Genomic DNA, 24,777 nt, shown 5'->3' on the forward strand with positions numbered 1-24,777 from the left:
CTTGTGAATGCGGAGGAGCTACAGACAAGGACAAGGCTCCCAGGGGATGGGCACCAAAGGGGGAAAAATAATGGCTTACAGTTCAAAACGCCCTGAGATCAAACACCTTTGCCCTCGCATCCGTTTCTGGCGTTCACCCCACGCAAATACAAGCACACATGCACCCTTCTGTTGTGTGCATATACCCTCCCCCTCCAGGACACCCAAGCCACCAAAAGACAGCCAGTACACACGCGTAGGCACGCACACCACCCAGCATGCCACTCCACGGATGTCTGCGTGCACACGCACAGCCCCAGGCACCCACATGCTCATCCCCGCGATGACAGGGCACACGTGGAGGCATCGCCGTGCATACAGATGGGCCACCTATTTTCCACCCCGAGACACTAACACATTTGTGTGTTTGACTGCCCGGAGGTGGCTAAATACCAGCTTCACGGTGAGCATGTGCCCAAACACGTCACGCGTCCTCGGAAGCACGGACACATCCATACTGTGGCATACATACGATTGCACCCAGGACCCACACCTGAAAACCACGGTGATTCCCACTTCACGCACACACCCGAGGCCCACGCCAGACGGACAGCCATGTAGAATGCCACCTGGCACACCATCTCCGAATGTCTTCGTGAAAACAAGCAAAAACCAAGTAAATAGAAGCAAAGGCCTTTGATGTTTTGGTTTCTCCAACAAGACTGCCTCTTGGTTCAAGGGGCTCCCTGCTGCAAGGTGCCCGCTCTCTCAGCCGGTGCCCACTGGTAGCATGGTAATCATCTCCCAGGGGCCTTGGGTGCTCACATTAACATGAGCGCTCACACACACACACACACACACACACACACACACACTCACAGGCACACACACATACCCCTGACTGTTTGCAGCTGCCTTTTCTTTTTAAATCTCTCATATAATACACTTGCAATCCAGCCCCCCTCCTGCTTGCCTGGGCTAAACTATTTTGGGAATTGGCACAGATGCTGAGAGCAAAGATATTATTCTGAGATGCTCAACAGAGATCAAAGCTGCTTAATCAAAGCCGTCAACTCAGTGCACGGTGCCTTGGTGCATCCAGAGCCCAGGTGGAGAGGAAGCAGCCAGAGCTATCGGTTAAGAGCCAGGGAGAGCCCAGCAGTGGGACACCAGATCCGACAAGAACGGAGCCTTCGATTCCTGACTCCTGAGGTCATCTAAGGCCCTAGCTTGTCTCACTCGCCATCTCCAGACAGAAGTCGGCTCGCTCCACACAGCCCCAGAAGGACGAGAATCTCTCTGCTTAAAAAGCCCTCCAGGAAAGAAGATTTCCTAACCCTGTACTGAGCAATTGTCACACCGAGGAAAGGAAAGGGCTTTGTCTCTTGCTGTAGGTCTGATGAAACACTCCAGAACTTTCATGGACTGGCCCCTCTCCCAGGAGTGTTGCTGGGTGGGCCTGGCTGATATTCAAAGTGGCTTGTGTGTGGTATGAATGGGAAAGTCATGGTGGGGGGGCAGGTGCAGCTCTTTGTGGGACAGTGGAGACAGAGGAAGCTCCAGGGGAATCCTCCGGCTTACATTCTTCACCTATGGTACACAACCAAGAGAACCCCCATCGCTGCCACCCCTTCTGCCCCCCCAACACACATAAAGTGGTCACTAATTCATTAATTCAACCTGAATTTGCCACACACTTTTCTGAGAACAAAACAGTCTCTCCCCAAGGAGGCTTACGTTTTAGATGGAAATGGGAGGGATGGGGGAGGGAGATGGGTCAGGTTACAAGTAAATAAAACTTATATTTCAGATTATCAGAAGTGCCAGGAAGGAGACAAAGTGCTCTGAAGAACAGAGAGAGTAAGTACAAGCTGTGGGGCTGGAAGGCTGGATTCGTTTAGATAGGGTGACCACAGAGGCGTCTTTGTCTTTGAGGAGGTGACATCCGAGCTCAAACCTGAAGGGTGAGAAGGACCCGCCACGCAGGGAGCAGAGGGAACTGTATTTCACACAGCGAGCGTAGAGCCTCCTGTGTCTGCTCAGGGAGGGCTTTGCGGGTGGGTGAGGAGGGTGTCCTTCTTCCAAGAGGCTTAACTCCATCATCACTGAGGGGAATGGGTTAAAAGAGGGCAAGAGGAGAAGCAGAGAGAACAGCTAAGAGGCCACAGTACTCTAGGCAGTACTGGAGTACTCTACGGTACTCCACGCACAAGGTGATGGTCACCTGGAATAGCACGGGGCAGTGGAGGAGGACAGAGAAGGGTGGGTTTGAGATTCATCTGTAGATCGAAGTGATGGGCTTGCTGATGGGTTGAATGTAGCAGGTCAGGGGACTGGAGAATGCCGTCATCAGTCAATTCACAAAGTCCAACTACTCACACTCAAAAAGCCCATGGCTGGGAGAGACCTCCGTGAAATCTCAGCCAGAGTTTAAATGGACCCTTAGCCCACCAGGAGGTCATCAGCGCCTGCTCGCATGAGATGGCGAGCTGACCAGCTCCAGGGTCCACCTGCCTATGGCCCGATAGTCAGCAGTGGTCATGGGAGAGCTCTCCTTTGGCTGTGCTGAACTCTGTCAGAGTCACAATGTTCCTTCACAAGTGGGACACCCGGGTGGACTTCAACACATCCAAGTTCAGAGAATCCCCAAAGGACAAGAAGCTAAGATGTCATCTTTCTTGAACCCTGCATTTGTATCCCTGAGGTCATAGCCCTGCCACTTGGCCCCGAGAAACTGGGCTGGCTAAACCCTGTCCCTGTTCTTTTAGGTCTCGGGAATGGGGTATCACCATCTAAAACTGTGTTTCCCAAAAGCAGCCCTGAAATGATGACCCCATAAGATACTGCATAGCAAGAGATCCTTGGATGAATACGTCTGGGCAATGCTGTGTGTGTGTGTGTGTGTATACATATATATATATACGTATATACATGTATATATACATATGTATGTATATACATATATACGTATATACATATATATGTATATATACATATGTATATACGTATATATATACACGTATATATACATGTATATGTATACACATATGTATATGTGTATACATATATATGTATACATGTATATGTATATATGTATGCATATATACATATGTGTATATACGTATATATATACACGTATATATACATGTATATACACATATGTATATATACGTGTACATATACACGTATGTATATATGTATATACACGTATGTACATATATGTGTCACGTATATACATATATACATGTATATATGTATATATGTGTCACGTATATACATATATACACGTATATATATATGTATATACGTATATATATTACAGATACTTGCATAACACATACGTATGTGTGTGTATATATTAGAATACTCTACCGCAAACTTCTCTTAGAGTTTCACAATGCACATGAGCAGGCTCTCACAAGTGCTGCAGTGAAGATTCCCACTCAACTTTGTTGACTAGTACATTACCTAAACTTATCGACCAAAGCAACCTTCCTTCCCAGAGCACCTCCTATTAATAGCTCCACTTTGGGAAATACCATTCCAGGTGACCGAGTTATGACATGGAATTTGTTAAACGGGGAACTTCAGCCCCAAGTCCCACTTTGCTCTGAACCATTTAGATGTTTTCAAGCCCAAATGGTGTTTTTGAATTCAATAACTTGCTTAGTGGGTTCTGTCTTTTTTATTGGCGCTTATAGACCCGGCTTGGTTTACATATACACACTGGGTTTGATGAACAAGCTGGAAGCCACTAGTTGCCTTTCCTCCTTCCTCTCAGCCCCGCCGAATTCAAATTCGTCATCCCATGGCTGACAACCAGGTCTTAGATGGAATTGAATGTTTATACTCTGTTGCCCATTCCTAAGAGGGGATCCCAATGGTTGGGCCCTTTCTCTGTGTTTTTCCCACTTTCTACTCTACCTCTCTGAGTGCACACAAGGCTGGTGGGTCAGTGTGGGGTCCCCTGGCTCCATTAGGACAAGTGGAACCCTGTGGCCAGCCCTGCAGCCAGGTCTCACTCTGCTGTGGGCCACCTGTGAGACACCCAGAAAATCTCTTTCCTCTGGGCCCCCATTTCCTCCTCTGAGGAGAAAGTAGGAGACCACGAAGGCCTCTATCAGCTACCTCAGCCTCTGTGGGCCTGTGGCGCTCAGTTTCCCAGAGAAGCAGCCTAAAAACACAGCAACGGTAAGTGTCCTCTCTGCGCACAACCTTATTAAAAACTGGAAAACCTCTTGAAATCAATACTTCCTTTGTTGAGAAAATATGTAGAAATATTTTGCCATTCGATGCGGGATACCAGTCCTAAAGAACAGTTATCGGAGGAATAAAAACAGTAACGGGGGTGGCAGTGGAAGGACGCCAGGGGCCAGCATGCAGGTTCTGCCCCCTATTTGGGGGCACTCACAGAGGGTCTGTTTCATCGGCACTGCTGGTGACCAGACCCTCTCCAAAGCAGTGAATCCACTTCCTCCCCTCCTTAGGACAACAGAGCTGAAGTAGAGACCTGTCAGGGGTCGTCAAGCAAAAGCCATGTTGTTTGCCCAAATATTTAAGCACAGCGAGGCACCCTTCTCAAGGAATAGCGGGAGCCCTCCAGAAATCCACCTGACAAGGGACAACCTTCATAAGGAGAGCGATCTCAGCCTGCTGTGTTAACTCTTTCCTGCACAAAGGCCAGTACTCTCTCTGTTTCCGGATGGGTAGGTTAAGGCTCAAGACATATGCATCCAGGCACCTGTACACATTCAGGTACTCTGATAACTATGCTGGGCCTTTGTGTCCTCATGGGTAAAAAGTGTCCTTGTGAGGTGATAATAGAAACTACCCTATGTTGTTGTGAGGGCAAAGGGATAGTGTTTGTAAGTCTGCATATAAGGCATTTGGAACAGCGCCTGGTACATAGTAAGGACTCAATATGTGTTAGATAATATTAGTATTATTGGTCCAAACCACATGGGTAGTAACTGGCAAAGCGAGGCTTCAAAGCCTGGTCTGTTTCATTCCACCACATCTATCTTATTCTACCACATTATTGCTTCCAGAAAGTTCTGCTTTCTCAAGCCCAAGGCTTGTTTTTTTCGGTTCATGTGGTAGAAAGCATGGCTATGGAAGGTCCCCGTGTTTTACTCATTACTGTTCAGACGCTGAGAGAGAAACTGATTTCCTTCTTTTAGTCCCAACACCAAACTTCTTAGGGAAGGAACTGGCTCAGCCATTGTCAAGTGCTCACCCTGGGATCACTCATGTGGGCTCAGGGGGTGGGGTCAGGTAGCTCCTGCTGAAACCACATGGATTTGCAGAAGGGACTCCTGGAAAAGGGGACTCGAAGCACACAATCCTGTAACCGTGCCTTACAAGTGGGATAATTATATGCACCTCCCAGGATTACTGTGAGGATTTGATAAAGTACCATGTGCAGAATGTTGAGCACACAATAAGTGTTCAATAAATGAGTGCTTATTTCATCAGAAGTCTATATCTGAAATAAAAGCCAATTTGCCAGTCTAGCCTAAGAAGTCTCCTAGAAACAAAGACAACCAAACTCCCACTAGGTACAATGGGCCCCAGATCACCTTACATGTGTCAGCACTGGTAGTCTGGGTTGGGAAAAGGAACAGTGTCAGGGAATCATGAGCACAGAGGTAAGCTGGGACTCAAAACAGGTGTGCAGAAGTGGAAGGCAGACACAGGGCCAGTAGCCAGGGAACACAGAAGCTAGAAGTGCATGGTCCTTCGTGTGGCCAGGAGATCAAACCCCAACTCCTGGATGGACAGAAACAAGAAGACTCAGAAATTCTTTCACCTGCTACTTCAGAGAAGCCTTACCTTGGAAAGGATGAGCTACACTGGGACCAGCATTTGGCCCATTGGAATTTGTTTTTAATTTTTTTTTAATGTTTATTTATTTTTGACAGAGAGAGAGAGAGAGAGAGGGAGAGAGACAGAGCATGAGCGGGGGAGGGGCAGAGACAGAGGGAGACACAGAATCTGAAGCAGGTTCCAGGCTCTGAGCTGTCAGCACAGAGCCTGACGCGGGGCTCGAACTCACAGACCGCAAGATCATGACCTGAGCCGAAGTCAGATGCTCAACAGACTGAGCCACCCAGGCGCCCCTCCCATTGGAATTTTTTTTTTAATTTTTTTTTCAACGTTTTTATTTATTTATGGGACAGACAGAGACAGAGCATGAACGGGGGAGGGGCAGAGAGAGAGGGAGACACAGAATCGGAAACAGGCTCCAGGCTCCGAGCCATCAGCCCAGAGCCTGACGCGGGGCTCGAACTCACGGACCGTGAGATCATGACCTGGCTGAAGTCGGACGCTTAACCGACTGCGCCACCCAGGCGCCCCTGGAATATTTTTAATCTCCAGTGCTAAAACCCCCTTTTCTCAAGAGGAAACTCATCACTTTTCACAACGTGTGGGTCTCTGCCAAGTGGGTCTGGATGGCCGAGGTCTTGTATCTTAATCCAGAAGGTGTGAGACACCCTGACGTTCCAGCACCCTTCAGAGTAAGTAAAAGACGCAAAGATTTCAAGAGAAGAATGGCTTGTAGGGACTTGGATCTCTTCTTTCACTCAGCACGAAGCAAAAGGGCAGCCTTCTGGACTCAAGAACTGGGGGCAACAGGGCCCCTTCTTGGTGGTGTGCCCCTGAGTTTTAGGGGGCCTTCCAAAGAATAGAGAGCCATGGACCCAGAGCCCCTTACCAAAGGCAAGCAAACCTCCATCTTCCCCCTGACACTCAAGAGCGAGTCCTTGCTTCTCCAGGGGCAGACAAAGGTATTGAGAAACTGGCCTGGAGAACAGAGCACGACAGGAAGAAAGACACAGATGTTCAGAGAACAACACAAACATGTCTGATTCCTGCAAAAGCTAGCAAATGTGTTGTCCAAATCTATTGACTGGTCGCTAATGCATGAGATTCAGGCTGGTGGAAACAGCACTCAGACAAGCTGCTCTGTATTGACTATAATTTCATGAGCATGAGGTTCAATTAGCCATTGAACTAGATACAGAAACGAAAGCTATTTGAGGCTTTGCAGCGATGCGGATGCCAATCGATGACCCAGACTGCCTCTTAGGATGACTTCCAATCCCCACACTTCCTTCCAACCCCCACCTGCCCACTATCCTTAAGGTAAGATGGCCTGGATCACTAGAATATCTCTCTGGCTGGTTCCACTGCCCCCATTCTCTCTCCCCCAATCAATCCTCCACACAGCAGCTGAAGTAATTGGTCTAAAAAGCAAATCTGATCATGTCACCCCCTGCTTAAAAATTTCTGATGACTCAGGGCATCTGGGTGGCTTAGTCGGTTAAGCACTCAACTCTTGGTTTCGTCTCAGGTCATGTGGCTTATCTCACCTTCACGCTGTGGTCTTGCCTAACAATACAACCACGTCTCTTGCCACGCCATTGTATACCTTGTTCCCACTTTCTCCAACTCTTGGAAATTGTTCACACAGGTTGATGGAGATAGTGCTATGTACTCACTAAAAGGCACTTCATCTTCCTCCCAGGGACATGGCTAGAAGTGATGAATGACGAGGCTCTCAAGGAAGGCAGAGTCATATACAGAAGGTGCCTGGGTCCCTGAATCATCGTTTGGAAGACAGCATCTAGAACCACCCAATCAGAAACACCACGAACAAGGAACAGTTTTATTGTATGACATCACTGACACTTGGGGACATTTGTTACAGCAGTCGGAAAATTCCAGCTAGTACACGGCCTGTTCTCTTGGCCAATAGGCCTTCGCAAGTGTGCGCTCTCTCCCTACAACCTCTTTCTCCTTATTTTTCTGCCCAGAAAATATCTACTTATCCCGTAATACTCTGGCATCACCTCTTCTGGGAAGCATACCTTAGTTCTCTAGGGTGAGTTAGGAGCCTCTCTCTGAAGTTTCCCAGAATTCTGTGCTTTTCTCAGTGCACACAGTGTACCTCACCCAAAGAATATGTTTTTTTTTCCCCTATGTTTATTCATTTTTGAGAGACAGAGAGAACAGAGCATGAGCTGGGGAGGGACAGGAAGAGGGGGAGACAATCTGAAGCAGGCTCCAGGCTCTGAGCTGTCAGCACAGAGCCCAACGCGGGGCTTGACCTCACTGACCGAGAGATCATGACCTGAGGGAAAGTCGGATTCTTAACCGACTGAGCCACCCAGGGGCTCCCACCCAAGGAATCTTAATTATCTCTTTCCTTGCACACCTGTTCCAGTAACTAGACTCTGGGCAGGGACAGTGTCTTGTTCATGCCTGCATTTCTGGGGTCCCTTCCCAGAGTAGAAGTTGAGTAAATGTTTTATGGACAAAAGACTGAAGTAGGTTAATACATAGATTTGTGAACAGGCTATTCTCTGATGATAACCTATGCCTTTACATAATGCCACCTCCCTCACTTGTGTGTGTTGAGGACAACGTGGGGACAGTTAGGTCAGCAGCCCAGGCTGTAGGGAAGCCCTCGTAGCAAACTTGCCGGACCGCGGTCGGTGTAGAAGCCAGAGCTCTGGGTTCTCTGCATGTTGTAGACACAGGTGAGAGGCAAGACATATGTCAGGAAACATTGGCATGGTGTGAAAGGAGAAAGGAATGTACCTTCATTAAGCACCTGCCATATGCTAGACAATTTAAACATATTCTTTCAGCGAGTCTGTCCTCACAACAACCCTGTAAGTTTGCTGTTATTATCCCCATCTGGCAAGTAAAGAAGCAGGCTCAGAGAAGTTAAGTGACTTGCCCAAGGCCACACAGCTGGTAAGTGGCAGAGCTGGAATCCAAAACAGGGCCTTTCCGTCTTCTGAGCAGGGGCGCCACCCAATGCATCTCAGCAGACAAAAGGAGAAGCCAGACATGCCTAGTTTCTCCACGACACCCAGGGCCTGGGCCTCGTGTAGACATGAGGCCCGCACATCAGTCCTGGCCTGACAAAAAAGCTCAGAAGGCTTCTCCTAGCAGCGGCCTGTTGAACACGGACTGGAGGAGAGAGTAAAGAAACAGGCTGCTTTTCCCCGGGCCCAGGCTCTGTCAGGCAGGCCTGATTTGTCTGACTGCTGCAGACGCTGCAGAAACAAACACTGGGCTGTTGGGTCAGGTTCCCCTGTTTCTCAGATGGAGGAGCCGGACCGGAGCCAGCGCATTTCTCAACCCCCAGGCAACCGCTGACCAGGCCTCCTGGGCTCTGTCTCCACTGGCAGCTGTGAGCGGCGCAGCCTCCTGGCTGGCTGAGCAGCCCCCGGCCCTGCTGGCAAGTAAGGGCCCAGGGTCCTGCGTGCCAGGGACCTCCCCCTCTGTCTGGGAAGCTCGGCCAGGAGCCCCAGGCCCCGGTCAAGCCTTCGCTTGCCTCAACACCCTGGCAGCTGAGCAGAGGCCCCTGAATTGCTGGGGGGGGGGGGGGGCAGATCGGGAAGGCAGAAGTCCTTGTGGGATGCGACTAGGAGGGGAGGCTGGTGGGGAGAGACTGGGAAGAGTTTGGGCACCAGAATGAGCGCTCTCAGTGGCCAGCATCCGAAGAGGGGGCCTCTGCCAGCCACTCTGATGGAGAGAGATAGCTCCTGCCCCCCGAGGAGCTCAGAGTCTGGAGGGGGTGATGGACGCAGGGCAGACAATCTCAGCAAGGGGTCAAAGGGACTCGGCTTCAGGCTGCACCCCTTATCGGCCATGTGGCTTTGGACTAGTGACAAACGCTCTGGGCCTCAGTTTTCTCGTCTGCGAAATGGAACTAATGATATCCACTTGAAAGGTCCGGAGGAGGAGCGCATAAGTGCTTTGCTCATAAAGTACTTTGCTCATAAAAATGGTGCTTGCTACAGGATCTTGGCCCTTCCAGTTAGGCGGACTGTGTAGAAGTCAGGGACCTGAGCCTTTGTTTCTTTCACAGCACCCGTGGTTTCTTACTTAGTTTTCCAAGTAAGAGAGAGGTTGAATGTATATCCTGATGGGATAGAAACTGCCCCCAATAATAACTTCAGGAGATAAGTCTCCCTCTACTGGGCTTGCTCCAAGGAATCAGCCTCTTTGAACGGACCAAGAAGAAAACCACAAAACAGGCAACGACAGGCGGGAAGGGGGTAGCCAGAGCCTAATAATCTCCTAATAATGAGTCCGGATCGTCTAAACTTGATAAAACCTCCTTGAATAATCAAGGGCAGACTGCAATTGTGAGAATCAGTCCCCTCTAGACAGCACTCTCAGTCTGTGAAGCTCCGTCACGAACATCATTTATGTCATCTGGGGGAGCCCCATCAATATGCGTTGAAGGACAGAGCCTTGCCACCGTCTCTTAATGCAAGGAATTAGGATCCTGATTTAACTGATAAGGAAGCCAGGGCTCAGAGAGGGGCATTAGATTTTGCTAGACAGAGATGGGTCCTGTTTGCTGCCACACCTAGTGTCCTTCACACCATTCCACGCCTGCCAGACAGACATATGGCGAACGGGGGTAGGCAGTCACTGGCCCTCCCCGGAGCCAGTCAGGACATCCAACCGACAGAGCTCCTCTCAGTGTGCCGGTCTTGGGGACGGGTCTTTGAAGCAGCACATAAAACTTCTTGCTTGTACCCCTACCCTGCCCACCGGCAGGCGTGTTCCCCGGTGGGTGGGAACCGTGCAAAGCCGGAAGGGGGCAACTGGCACGGCTGGAATGCAAACAAACAATGAGGCTGGTGAAAGATTGGCCCAGGTCCCTTTTGCTGAGGGAGGGTGTATAAAATATGGAAATAAAAATTACACAACTGAGCTGTCTCCTGGGAAGATGATGGCTAATTAGATGTCTCACAGCACACTGGCTCCGAATCACAGAGCACTCTTCACTGGGGGTTGCAAACCCCAGCCACGAGCCGGGCACGATGCCCAGAGAGGCTCCCGGGACTCCGGTGGTCACCAAAACCACCGCTCAGAGCACACTTTCCAGGTGCCGTGCTCTGCGCTGGGGATTTGCATTCATCACTCACTGAATACAAGTCTCTTTCTCTCTCTTTTTTAAAGTGTTATTTATTTATTTATTTATTTATTTATTTATTTATTTATTTATTTATTTATTTATTTTAAGAGAGACAGAGATAGCACAAGCAGGGGAGGGGCAGAGAAAGAGGGAGAATCCAAAGCAGACTCCAGCCTGACACGGGGCTCGAACCCACGAAGCCATAAGATCATAACCTGAGCCGGAACCAAGAGTCGGACGCTCAACTGACGGAGCCACCCAGGCGCCCCCTGAAGACAAGTCTCCTTAAAAGCCCGAGAGTTAAGTGCTCAAGCGTCCTCATTTGCTAGAAGAGGAAGCAGAGGCAAGGGGAGGTTATCTACGCACCCCTGGTCTTGCTGGAGAGGTGAAAGGTGGTCACTGACTCTAGAAACAAAAGGAAAGACAGCCCTAAATCCGTAAAGAAAGAATTGCTTTTGCTTTCTCTTCCATGGGCATTTTATGAGGTGACACAGATGACAAATCCTGGCTTGTCAGAGCTGGAAAGGCCCTCGCACAGCATCTAGGCCCATGTTTTACAGAGTTTTCTTTTTCCTTTTTTAGCCACGGGACACGTTGTCTAGCTGCAATCTCGAGTGGAACTGTAGTCGACGAAACAGAGCGAGGAGCTGCCTCGCCTCGCCTTCTTGCCTTGCTCTCACCATCACATTTTCCTGGAACCCTGGGATTCCTTAGAATCCAGTCTGAAAAGCACTGTCCGCATTCAATTCCTGTACCTCCTGCGTGGGAAACAGAGATCTGGAGAAGCTAAGGGATCTGTCCAGTGTCAAAAGGCCAGGAAGCGGTGGAGGCACAACCAGCCATCAAGCTTCCTGGTGTCCAGGTCAAGGGCTTTTGGCTGGGCCCGGCAGCCTTCCCTGCTCTCAACTACTATGCAGGTGGGTATAGCTATAGGTGATGCAGATACTCATCGTGTACAGACATAGAGAAAAGAAGATAAAGGCATATCATTTATTGAGTGTTCTTTGTACCGGGCTGTGTGGCTGTATAAGGGGCCCAGAGTTGGGGGAACAGGGGACCTATTCCTCAGGAGCTCACAACAGAGTTGGGGAGACAGACAGGGGCTCCCAGGGCTGCCCCACAAACCAGAGGGTGGAGGAAATTGTATCCAAAGTGCCCATGACAGCCCATGAGGAGTACAGAATGGCAGAGAGTTCTTCAGGACTGACAGGGGCAAGGGCCTTTGAAAAGGGGATACTTGGACCAGCAGAGTCGGGATCATTGATGGGACCAAACAGGAGAGGCTCGGAGAGCAAAGGCCAAGAGGCAGAGAAGCGCCAGGGGTGACGGTCGAACCATCCAAAACAGATCAGCTCAGCCTCTGCCCTGTCCCCTTTGCGAACAGGATTTGTCCTTCCCACCCTAGCCCACCTTGCCTTTCTGGGGTCTGTTTGGGGGTTTAGCCTCTGTCTTTTCAGCAACTGTCCTGAAGATGGGAGGCAGAAGAAGGAGAGAGCAGGAAGAAGGAAATTAATTCTCCCAGGCTGTGTGTGTGTGTGTGTGTGTGTGTGTGCATGTGTGCATGTGTGTGTGTATGTGTGTGCACATAAGAACAAAATACCACTGATATTAAACACTACCTGAAGCTACTTCTCCCTTCTTTTAGAGAGCCACAATTAACCATGGGGGAGTTGTTCTAACATAGATTTATTATTAACATAAATATTCTTCTTATTATTCTTATTCTAGGAAAATGCCTTGATGGCCTCTCTGGTCCCTGGCCTGGAAGGGGAAGGAGAAACAAAGAGGAGGCTCAACTGTTCTACCTGAAATGACATTTGAGCTTCGCGCCCTGGAAGCCCCAGAGGCTGGATGGGTGAAGGCTGGGTCGTGGAGCTGGGCAGGGTTCAGAAATGGAGTGTGACAAGGGAAATGAAGACAGAGTCCCAAAACGGAGTAGGAGATGCACTCAATGGGGGACAGGACACAGCCACCCTCTTTCTGGGAACATCGAGCTGTTTTGCCTACTCCTGTATTTCCATCAAAGGTCTGGTGGCCCCGGGAACCTCATGTCGATGGCTTGCGGAATGGCGATGGGCAACAGGAGAGGGAGCTCGAGTCTCCAGTGCTGAGAGTGAGCTCAGGAAGACAGAAGCATCACGGATGGAAGGGGTGAACACCTGGGCGTGCTGGGGAGACGGGGTTTCTCAGAGTAGCGGGGACTGGGCACGCGCTGTTTGATTTGGAGGGTCAAGCGATGGATGCTGCCAGAAGGCTAAAAGGTGAGGGTGTTTGGCGTACCTGGCAATGTGTGTGCATGTTTCCAAGATGCATATTTACATCAGTGTGTTCATGAGGGCCGCTACCTGTGTGGTCGTGCAGGTAGATGTGTGTGTGAGTACGTGTAAGTATGGAAATGCAGACATACCCCATATATGTAGGAGTACGTGCATAGGGGGCCTGGACTTCAGGATGTGTGGTTATGTGTGTACAAATGAATAAAGACGAGCAGTGGCCATGTGGGTGTGGATGTGAGAAGGCCTGTGAGCGCGGCTGTGTGTCACTCCATGTGCGTGTAGGGCTGTGGGGAGATTTGTAAATGTGCAGACCCTCTACTCTGTGTGTGTGCACAGATGCGCCAGGGACCCAACAACCTCTGCAGCGTGCCTCCCTCCCTTTGGGGTCCGGCACAGCCGGCGAGGCTCCGCGCAGCAGGGAAGGGGGAGTAGATGTTCCCGGGCGTGCTTGCCCCAGAGCGCTGCTCCTTGCCCAAGAACATTCCCACTTTCCCATTCCTGGGAAGGAACATAATGTCCACTGGCTCCTCTCCTGCCCGATGAGTCCAACTCCCTTGTCTTGGGCTGCAAGGCGCTTCCTGACCAGGACAGGGAGCATCCAGGGAGCCAAACCCCGGGGGCAGAGTGGGAGGGAAACATACCGGCTCCAAGAGTGTCAGCAACAGGAGATCTTCCCGGGGTGATTAAAGTAGCCATCATTTATTGGGTGTTTGCCATGCGCCAGCCCCGTGCAGAACATTTCACATGAATAAACTCATTTAAGCCTCCCTACAGCCATAGTTGCTAGGGATTACCACGATCTTGTTTGGGCAGATGAGGACACTGAGGCTCAGGTGAAGGAACTTGCACAAGATGGCACAGGCAGAGCTGAGACTGGAACCGCCGAGGTTCCTATACCCCTCAGCCAGCCTCGCCTTTTCCAAATACCTTTTTAGAACCTGAGGTCCTACTATGTGCCAGGCCATGCGCTGAGCCCTTTCATATCATAAATGACACATATCATGCTTTCCATTTATTATCTTATTTCACCTCCATAACTACATTATCAGGTTGATGTGATGCCCATTTACAATTAAAGAAACTGAGGAACAGAGAGGTTGAGTCACTTTCTTAAGGACACACAGCTTGTAAAAATTGGAACCAGAACTTGAACTTGAGCCCATGTCTGTAATAAATTAGATTATCACATTTTAGACCTATGATATTCTCATGAAGTAGGGAATATTTAGCCCAGGATCAGAGACAGGGCACAGAACTGCTATGTAACTGAGTAAGGAGCAGAGACAGGATAGGAACTCAGGTCTGTGGGAACATCGATGTGCTTCTATGGATGGACATCTGAGACTGAATTATAAGAATACGGTCAGGCATGTGCACGCACGTGCGCACGCGTGCGCGCGCGCGTGTGTGTGTGTGTGTGTGTGTGTGTGTGTGTGTTGGATCTTTCCATCTTTTTCCTGCCACCCCAACCCTTCAGCTCTAGCCCTCAGGGTCCCAGAGAGGCCCTCCTCCTTCTCACTCCACTTGTCTCTGTCCCTCTCCCACCCCTGACTCTCCCCTTCTCAGATTTCTCATGGCCCTCAGACCACATATCTCCTCACAGAGCCTGGTTCTCCGCCACCCAACTCTAAGTTTTTCAGCTGATTTTTCTTTGTCTGGTCCCATCTCCATGTCAGATCTTGAGCTCCCCATCACCACGGCTTAGCGTGGGGCTAGGCCCATGGTAGAGACTCAGACAGTACTCACTGCTTCTCCTGATGATAAGGGTGAGCCTTGAGTCACCAGGGGTCCATCCATCCATCCATCCATCCATCCATCCAACAAATATTTGTTAAACAACTACTATATCCCAGGCACAGTTCTAGATATTTGTTTACATCAAAGAATAAAACCTAACAATAATACCTGCTCTTATGGGTCTTATCATCGAAGAAGGAGAGAAAGACAATAAATGATAAATAAGTAAATTACAGAGTATGTTAAAAGATGATGGCTAACAGAAAAAATAGCACAAGGTGAGGAGAATCCAGGGCCCATGGAGAAGGTGATCTTTAATCAAGTCTTGAAAGAGGGAGTGAGTTAGCCACGTGGATATCCATGGAACAATGCTCCGGGTGGAACAGACAGCAAGTACAAAGGTCCTGAGGTGGATATGTGCCAGTATGGCTGGAGTGGAATGACCCGGAGGAGATTAATAGAGGAGCAAGTCAGATTGCGCAGCCACTGTCCTGACTTGGATTTGGACTCTGAAGACGAGGAGGGCTTTAGAAGTTTCTCTGCCTCCTCATCCCCACCCCAGATCTTTGTTTTGCTGTCTTTTTATCATTCAGGTCTGAACCAAAGCCGTCTCCTCAGGGAGGCTTGTCCTAGGACCACCTTATCTAAGTGGCACCCCGCATCTCACCACTCACTCTTTATCACAACGACCATGTTTCATCTTTTTCACAGCACGTGCTGTTCTGGAAGTTAGCTAATATGGGTTTCCTTGGTTCCTGTGTCTATTTTGTGTCTTCATCCACCCGAGTGAAAGTTGCCGGAGAGCAGGCCTTGTGTCTGTCTCGTTTCGTGTGGAGTCCCCACGGCCTATGGGAGTGCCTCTCAGCACCAGAGTGCTATATGGCAATGCAGCATGTAGCGAGCCACCCCTCCTACCGGCCCATTAACAGCTGCACGTTCCCCAGTGAGGCCGGTTACCGGCTCATAAACCTGGCTCCTGTTGGGAAGGCAGGTGCGTGCCTCCTGCAGAAATTCCATCCTGCCCCTCCTGCCCGCTAACACCCCCTAAAGTTGAATATCGGGGTTTAAACCCAAGTTACCACAAGCTAACAGAAGCCATTTGCAAAGCAGAGCCTTTCTCTCTGCCCTTCGACTAGGTCATGAGAAATAAATAGCTCTTTTATTAGCGACTCATGGCATTGCCCTGCTGGTCCAGTCACAAAGCTGTTACCCAGAGAATTCCACAACACCAAGCGGGGCAAGAAGTGATAGAGAATCTACTAAGGACTTCACATAGACCTCATCACTGGGCTCCTGAACAAGCCTGCAATGCCACGTTTTTACACCTGTTTTACAGGTAAGGAAGTCGAGGCTCAGAAGCGTAGTGACTGACCCTGTCTAGGTACTGTGTGATTAGTGTATGGCAGAGTCAGCATTCAGTCTTAGGACTGCCAGACGCCAGACTGCATGCTCTTTCTACACGCCCGTGCCAACCCAGCTTCAATTCAGCACAAAAATCTATCCTTCAGAGGTCTGAAAAGAACCAAGAAAAGGAAAATATAAGTAAGGAGCCTGTCTCAGTGGGACTGGGGTAGGCTAAGAGCCGGCTCTGTATTCATGCCAGAAGAGCCGTCCTGAGCCCAGCATTGGCCAAACAGGGGCATCCCGCGCCGTGGACAGCCCCGTCTTCCCCACCATCTGGGGCACTTGGAGCGGCCCTGGGGTCCGGCTCGCCCGCCTGGGTACTCCACAGGAGTCTCGGCAGCCTGCCTGCCCGCCAGACTAAACATTCCCTCTCCCAGCTCTCCCAGCTCCACCGGCCAGAGTGTCCTAGGAGAGAGTCTCAACAACAGAAGAGAGGGATCGTTGACACGCATCTACGGACACCCTCGGGAGAGAGGGTCGTATACCCAGGCTTGCAAACACACACGCACAGGGATGAATGGGCCTTTGGACACCACCTGGGGGAGATAGACCAGCCCACAGACCCACGATGACCACTCACTCTCTCTCTCTCTCTCTCTCTCTCTCTCTCTCTCTCTCTCACACACACACACACACACACACACACACACACACACAGAGGCAGAAACGGTTATCTTTGAATACTGATAAAGAGCGCTGGGCCCACACTAAACGCGCATGCACATAAATACCCAGATGCCACTTGCCCTGGGCTCCTGCACACCCACAGGGACACGTAGGGCTAAATGTGGACACATACACAGTGTGCAGGGCTGTCTTTTGGAAAATAGGGGGAAAGATCCTGCCAATGTTTCCACTGTGTGCTGCGTCTAAAAATTTTGCAGCCAGGAGAGATGCCCCCAAGCTGTGTAGCTATGTGTGGGCTCTCAGATAAAGTGGGGATCACGAAAACAAACAGCTCGGAGAACATGTTGGGGGAGGGGGGAGGACGGCGCTTTGCCGACAGGGTTGAGGTAAAGGCTGTATCGAGAGCGGGGTCCCCCGATGGCTGAGACAGAGACAGCTGGAGCCTGTAGCTGATAGGCTTATGGCTTCAATTTCCTGAAAGGAACAAAAACAAAAAAGCAAAAAACCGCAAGCCTACCCTGATGGTTGCTTTGGAAAGATTCACTGAAATCACATTGGAAGCACTGCGCCCAGCACATCCCAGGGACTGAACACAGGAAAGCCGTTCATGTGATTACACTCACAAATACCACCGGTGATGGCGACACGAATCAGTCCACTGTCACCTTTGATAACTGCCCCTTTGCGAGCTGATTCCTTATAGCACTGTATGTCTCAGAAATATTTTATGGAACACATATGTGTATGAGATGCATTTGTAATAAGTACAAAAACAACAACCAACACTTACTGAATATTCGCTCAGTGCCAGGCACTGTCCTGAGCACTTTACACATATTATCTGTTTTAAGAAATTGTTTTTAATGTTTTTAAAAAATATTTATTTAATTTTGAGAGAGAGAGGAAGAGAGCACGTGCATGAGTAAGGGGCCGAGAGAGAGGGAGACAGAGGATCCGAAGCGGGCTCCACCCTGAGAGCAGAGAACCTGACGCGGGGCTCGAACCCACAAGCTGCAAGATCATGACCTGAGCCGAAGTCAGATGCCTAACCGACTAAACCACACAGGTGCCCCTTTATATATATTATCTTGTTTGGCTTTCACAATAACCCTATGAGGAGGTAGCATTTTATACCCATTTTACAGATGAGGAAATTTACCCAAGTGGAGTTTGAATATGAATACAAATCCACTTAAGTGCTAAAAAACTGTGTGTGTGTGTGTGTGTGTGTGTGTGTGTGTGTGTGTGTGTGTTATATTTACTGTCAAGGAAGTCAGCCAGAACAGTCAAGTGGGCACCAACAATCCTAGCCTCTCATGCAATGAATTCTGGGTTTTCCTCAGTTTGGGGCAGGCAGCTATTTGGTGACCATTATGGTTCTCTCTTGGATGTCATCTTGAGCATAAAGAGACAGTAATGGAGGTAATCCAGATGTCACAAATGGAGGTAATCCAGATGTCACAAAAATCCAGATGGTCATCCGACCATGTCGGATGTTAAAAATGAGAATTTTATGGTAGCCAGAGGGGCCATTAAGGAAAAGTTCCAAAGAAAACCAGAGAGCATATAGGGATCCGGGGAGGTTCTGATCATAATCCTCACCGAGGCCTGCAGGGCCTGGCCATCCGCTGTATAGAAGGAACTGAGGGACATTCTAGACAGAGGCTCCAAGGAGAAGAGGAAAGCCAAAGGCGTCTCCACTCAGCATGACCTCGGTCACCTGGCCCACGAGCCGGGTGCCTGGGGCCCCAGCATCCAGGCATGTACCCGCCATGCTGACGGGATGTATGTTCAAAAGACAGTGGGGTACCAGAAGTGAACCCTAAAGGAACCCACAGATTTGGGGTGGTAACGCACCACGCTGGGGCAGAAAGTTGGTAGCAGGGAAGGCAGGGACGCAGGGTACGTGGGGGCATATGGGAATTCTCTGTACTTCCCTTTGTTTTTTGCTGTGAAAATAAAACAGCTCTAAAAAGTAGACCGTATTAAATAAAAAGGGAGAGGGAGAGAGGTGTGGCGCCCCCCAAAAAAGGCACAAGCCACTCCCAGGTCCAAGAGTCTCAGCGTGCTCTAAGTAGCCAAGGAGGTTCTGGGAGGCGTCCTCCAGGCCACCAGGGCTGGCAAAAGAGCAGAGAGCAACAGAGCCCTCGGTGCAACAGCATGCAGCCCCTCGCGTCACCCCCACCCCCCCAGCCACTGCTGCCCTGTTTTTGTTTGTTCTATCGGTTGGGGTTCTGCATCAACCCCACTCGATGAGGGTTGTGATGAAGAGTCATGTTTTACAGACCTCCGTTCAGAGCTCAAACGTGGGTGAGACCCCAGCCCTCCCTCTTCTGCGTACAACCTGTAGTTTGCAAAGCCCTTTTACAAAAGAGCCCCGAAGGCAGGCATCTCACCGCTAGGCCCTCTTGCCAGGTTGGGCATGTAGAAAGTGCTCAATAATTATTTACCACGGGATTGAATAGCTCCTGTGAGATTTATAGCAAATCTTAAGAGGTGGGCAAGGCAATTCGGGGCAATTTTTATGTCACATTTATTGAGCTGCTTACAACAGGCCAGACACTGTGCGAATCGCCCCACAGGAATTAACCCATTTAATCTTCATTACTAACCTAATATTAGTAAGTAATATTATTTTATTTTCTTAATGTTTATTTTTGAGAGAGAGGGAGAGAGAGAGAATGAATAAATGAATGAGTGGGGGAGGAGCAGAGAGAGGAGGAGACACAGAATCCAAAATGGGCTCTGGGCTCTGAGGTGTCAGCACAGAGCCCGATGTGGGGCTCAAACCCACACACTGGGAGATCATGACCTGAGCCAAAGTCAGACGCTTAACCGACTGAGCCACCCAGGCGCCCCGAGGTAAGTAATATAATTATTGATAAAACAAGGGCACAGTGAAGTCCACTAACTTGCTAAAGGTCACACAGCCAGTCAACAGCAGACATCCCAACTCCAGCAGCTTGGCTCTGAACCACCACGAACAGTTGTTTCAACCCAGCAAAACCTGGGCTAGGAGAGTTACGGCGATCCCCCAAGTCCAAGGGAAGGTTATTGGTGGGGTCCAGGCTTGGATCTCAAGAACAGCTCAGATGCCCTCCCATTTCCTCATGACGAGGTTACTGCAGTCTGGGCAGGGCGTGGCACGGCCAGCTCCCCACCACCTAGTAAACATCAGGACACGCCCAGCCTGGGAGGCCAAGGGCAGCCCTTTCCAGGAGATACACCCATACCCAAGGCCTGTCTGATGCAGAAACAGGCTGGGGAAAGAAACAGGAAGACATATTCAGAACAGTAATAAAAAAGAAAAATTGAAAACACATCTCTTTTCCTACAGCCTCTCGTTCCATTCATATCCTCAGCTCAGACACTGGGTGGACCTCCGCCACTGGTGGAACTTTGCCCGCTAGGCCCCTCCGATCGGGGAAGGGGTTGACCTGGGCCCAAAGGGAGATGAGGCGGTGCTTAACGTCCAGGCACGTGGGCAGGTAGACTGAGGCTCCCACTGCTGCAGCATCCGGGTTGTCTGCCATCCACCTGCTGGAACTACAAAGAATAAATGCCAACATCTGTTCTTAAGCTGATTGACCTCTGGGCTTCCTCGCTAAGACTGAAGGTCGCCATGTGAGAAGTGGATGTAGGCAGGCTGTGACAAAACCCCCTAAGCCATGAGGCATTTTAATTGTGAGAGGCTGTGTTCTGTACATATTATACAGCAATTAGAGATTTCTGGGACTTTTAAAAAAATGTTTTCGTTAGTGTTTTGTTTTTTTTTTTTTTTTTTGCACTTAGAATTATATTTTTAATGCATTGTATAATCTTTATACAGTCCTTCCCTGTCTGAAACACACACACACAGACTCACACACATAATCTATAGGGCAAAATCACAACCTATCTTCTGTTTTATTATTGTGTTGGTCAATAACGCCACTTTCCTCATTAACATTACCATATTCTGTAGAAAAGCATTGCAAAACCCATGACGAGTTACTGACAGCACAAAGTCATGAGAATTGCAAGTGACAAGATGCAAGTAAATTACTCTGTTCAGTGGTAGAAACAAAGCTGGCAATTTCAAAAAAAGGGAAAAGATTTTTTGCATGGATGAATTCCAATAAAAACGTTTTGTTAATGTTTATTTTTGAGACAGAAAGAGTCAGAGAGAGTCAGAGAGACAGACAGAGGGACACCAAGAATCCAAAGCAGGCTCCAAGCTCTCAGCTGTCAGCACAGAGCCCGATGCAGGGCTCGAGTTCACCAACTGTGACATCATGACCTGAGCCGAAGTCGGACGCTTAACTGACTGAGCCACCCAGCCGCCCCGAGATTTCTGAGACTTTGAAGGGAGTTCATTTTATAGACAACTCAGTGCCACAATGATAGCCCACATGCATGTAGCGTGTATGAGCCCAGGGCGCTCATTGCCTTGGAAATAATTTCCTGATTTCTTCTCTCCTCGTTTTCCTCCTTCCTCTGACTTTCTTGACTGCATATAGGTTAGTACCTTGCATTAGCTTATATATTTTAAGCCTCCACGCATCCTTTTTTGGAATCAGGTTGAATCACGAAGGGAAAAGGTGATTGCATTGAACTCATGCAGCTGGAGTCAAGAGGGGATTTATTTCAGAAACTGAGAGGAGCTCCCCGGCAAACCCCCGAGCAGAAACTTCAACACTCCCTGTTACCCTCACCCAGATCCCCGAGGATGTGACTAAAGTGCTGCCTCTTGTTGGCCAAGGGACGGTAGCCTTCTAAGAAGCAACCGTGAGGCCCGATTCGGGGCATCCGAGGAGGGGGCTCCCGCTTTGGTGTTCTCACTGTGAAATGGGGATCCGATCAGCTCCTGGCCTGCAGGACTGCTGGGAAGATGTGTGGTAAGCTCTGTAGGGTTGGCTGTGATTGCTGGTGGTTGTAAGGTGGCCACGACTTCAGCCAGTTTAAGTCTTTGCACCAGAGCCTGTGTGGACAGCCTGAGCAGTGCCTTCTCCCTTCTGCTCAGCCTTTGAAAGTGGAGCAGGAGTGGAATCTTTCAGAACACAGAGGCTCCCATGGCCGAGAACCAATTGTTCAAGTAATCCCAGATACTGAATGGTAACAGCCCCCCCCTAGTTAGGGCTGGAGGAGGCTTGCAGGGGTCAGGTTGTCTGCTGAGCCTTCGGGGTATACAGAAGTGAAGACACGATCCCTGATGGCAGAGAGATCAGTGTCACCTGCAAACCACCAGCGACAGCCCCAGGAAGATCGAGCTGGGTGTGGCTCCATCTTGCCTTTAGGCCTTTGCCTACGCTGTTCCCTCCACCTGTAGCACCATTCCATCCCACAAGCCTCCCTTCGCATCTCTCTCTCTCCTCCGCACGTCTTCCTTAACTTGTGTTTCTACCCATTTGTTCTTGCCACATTTTGTGATGCCCTTTTCTCCCTCCGTTCCTCTCCCTTTTGTCAACTTCGAGTTTTGTCCCAATTTTATATTTGGAATTGGTTACTGTCCTTTTGGTAGTAATGTAAATGGCTAAAATATGCCTGAATTTTTTTTTTAAATGTTTACTTTTGAGAGAGAGAAAGAGAGAGAGAGACAGAGTGCGAACGGAGGAGAGGCGGGGGGGGGGGGGGACACAGAAACCGAAACAGGCTCCAGGCTCTGAGCGGTCAGCCCAGAGCCCGACGCGGGGCTCGAACCCACGGACCGCGAGATCATGATCTGAGCCAAAGTCAGACCCTTAACCAACTGAGCCACCCAGGCACCCCAAAATACACATGAATTTTATCAATTTATTAATAAATCTCACGTGTTACCTGCTTTTACAAAGGCCTATGCTCGTGTGTAAGGCACAATAATGGCCCTCTAGAGATCTCCATGACCTACTTCTCTGAACCTGGGAAGATGTTACTTTTCATGACAAAAGAAATTTTGCGGATGTGATTCAGGTAAGGATCTTAAAACAGGGAGATAATCCTGGGTTATCCAGGTGGATCCCATAAAATCACGAGGGTCCTTAAAGATGGAAGAGAGAGGTTGATGAGCACGAGAGGGGACAGAGACACAAAAAACATGGAGGTCCCAATGATGGGATGGATTGCCGGCTCGGGGACACCGCAAGGGGTGTGGGAAGCCTCTGGAAACTGGGAAAGACAAGGAGAGAGTCTTCCCTACAGCCTTCAGAAACCCTGTTGGCATCTTTCTTTTTTTCATGGTTTACCTTTTTTTTTTCCGATTGTTATTTATTTTTTTAATTTACATCCAAATTAGAGAGCGTATAGTGCAACAATGATTCCAGGAGTAGATGCCTCAGTGCCCCTTACCCATCTAGCCCATCCCCCCTCCCACAACCCCTCCAGTAACCCTCAGTGTGTTCTCCGTATTCAAGAGTCTCTTCTGTTTTGTCCCCCTCCCTGTTTTTATATTACTTTTGTTTCCCTTCCCTTAGGTTCATCTTTGTCTCTTAAAGTCCTCATATGAGTGAAGTTCTATGATTTTTTACTTTCTCTGATTGACTAATTTCACTTAGCATAATACCCTCAAGTTCCATCCACGTAGTTGCAAATGGCAGGATTTCATTCTTTCTGATTGCCGAGTAATACTCCATTGTATATAAATACCACATCTTCTTTATCCATTCATCCATCGATGGACATTTGGGCTCTTTCCATACTTTGGCTATTGTTGATAGTGCTGCTATACACATGGGGGTGCACGTGTCCCTTCGAAACAGCACACCTGAATCCCCTGGATAAATGCCTAGTAGCGCAATTGCTGGGTCGTAGGGTAGTTCTACTTTTAATTTTTTGAGGAACCTCCATACTATTTCCAGAGTGGCTGCACCAATTTGCATTCCCACCAACAATGCAAAAGAGATCCTCTTTCTCTGCATCCTCACCAACATCTGTTGTTGCCTGAGTTGTTCATGTTAGCCATTCTGACAGGTGTGAGGTGCTATCTCATTGTGGTTTTGATTCCTATTTCCCTGATGATGAGTGATGTAGAGCATTTTTTCACGTGTCGGTTGACCATCTGGATATCTTCCTTGGAAAAGTGTCTCTTCATGTCTTTAGCCCATTTCTTCACTGGATTCTTTGTTTTTTGGGTGTTGAGTTTGAAAAGTTCTTTATAGATTTTGGATACTAAACCTTTATCCGATGTGTCATTTGCAAATATCTTCTCCCATTCTGTCAGTTGCCTTTTAGTTTTGCTGATTGTTTCCTTTGCTGTGCAAGAGCATTTTATTTTATTTTATTTTATTTTATTAATGTTTATTTATTATTGAGAGAGAGAGAGAGAGAGACAGACAGACAGAGACAGAGCATGAGCATGGGAGGGGCAGAGAGAGGGAGAGACACAGAATCCGAAGCAGGCTCCAGGCTCTGAGCTGTCAGCACAGAGCCCAATGTGGGGCTCGAACCCACGAGATCATGACCTGAGCCAAAGTCGGATGCTTAACCGACTGAGCCACCCAGGCACCCCAGAAGCTTTTTATTTTGATGAGATCCCAATAGTTCGTTTTTGTTTTGTTTCCCTTGCCTCCAGAGACGTGTTGAGTAAGAAGTTGCCGCAGCCTGTTGACATCTTGATTTTAGACTCTGACATCCAGAAGATAATAAATTTGTGTTGCTTTAACCACAAAGTTAGTGATAATTTGTTACAGTAGCAGTAGGAGACTAATACAGCTGGCTTCAGAAGAGAGAGAGAGAAACTGTTTCTCACAGGAGAATTTATATTTCCTAGTGTCAGTACAACCAGAGTTTCTGGGAGAGAGAGAGAGAGAGGGAGGGAGAGAGAGAGAGAGAGAGAGAGAGGGAGAGGGAGAG

The 24,777-nt window shown here is 49.0% G+C and overlaps 1 protein-coding gene and 1 long non-coding RNA gene across 3 annotated transcripts in view; one reads left to right on the plus strand and one right to left on the minus strand.

The window, feature by feature from the left end:
* Nucleotides 1-24,777, minus strand: part of NAV2 (neuron navigator 2) — a 742,917-nt gene that overhangs the window by 465,616 nt on the left and 252,524 nt on the right. The window lies entirely within an intron of this gene.
* LOC121043667 (uncharacterized) lies at nucleotides 8,165-14,296 on the plus strand. The gene is made up of 3 exons (XR_005796965.1): nucleotides 8,165-9,236; nucleotides 11,510-11,844; nucleotides 12,656-14,296. It is a non-coding gene; the product is annotated as an uncharacterized LOC121043667 (long non-coding RNA).

Source organism: Herpailurus yagouaroundi, unplaced genomic scaffold, assembly GCF_014898765.1.
Source record: "Herpailurus yagouaroundi ecotype Mexico unplaced genomic scaffold, PumYag 187, whole genome shotgun sequence".
NCBI lineage: Eukaryota > Metazoa > Chordata > Mammalia > Carnivora > Felidae > Herpailurus > Herpailurus yagouaroundi.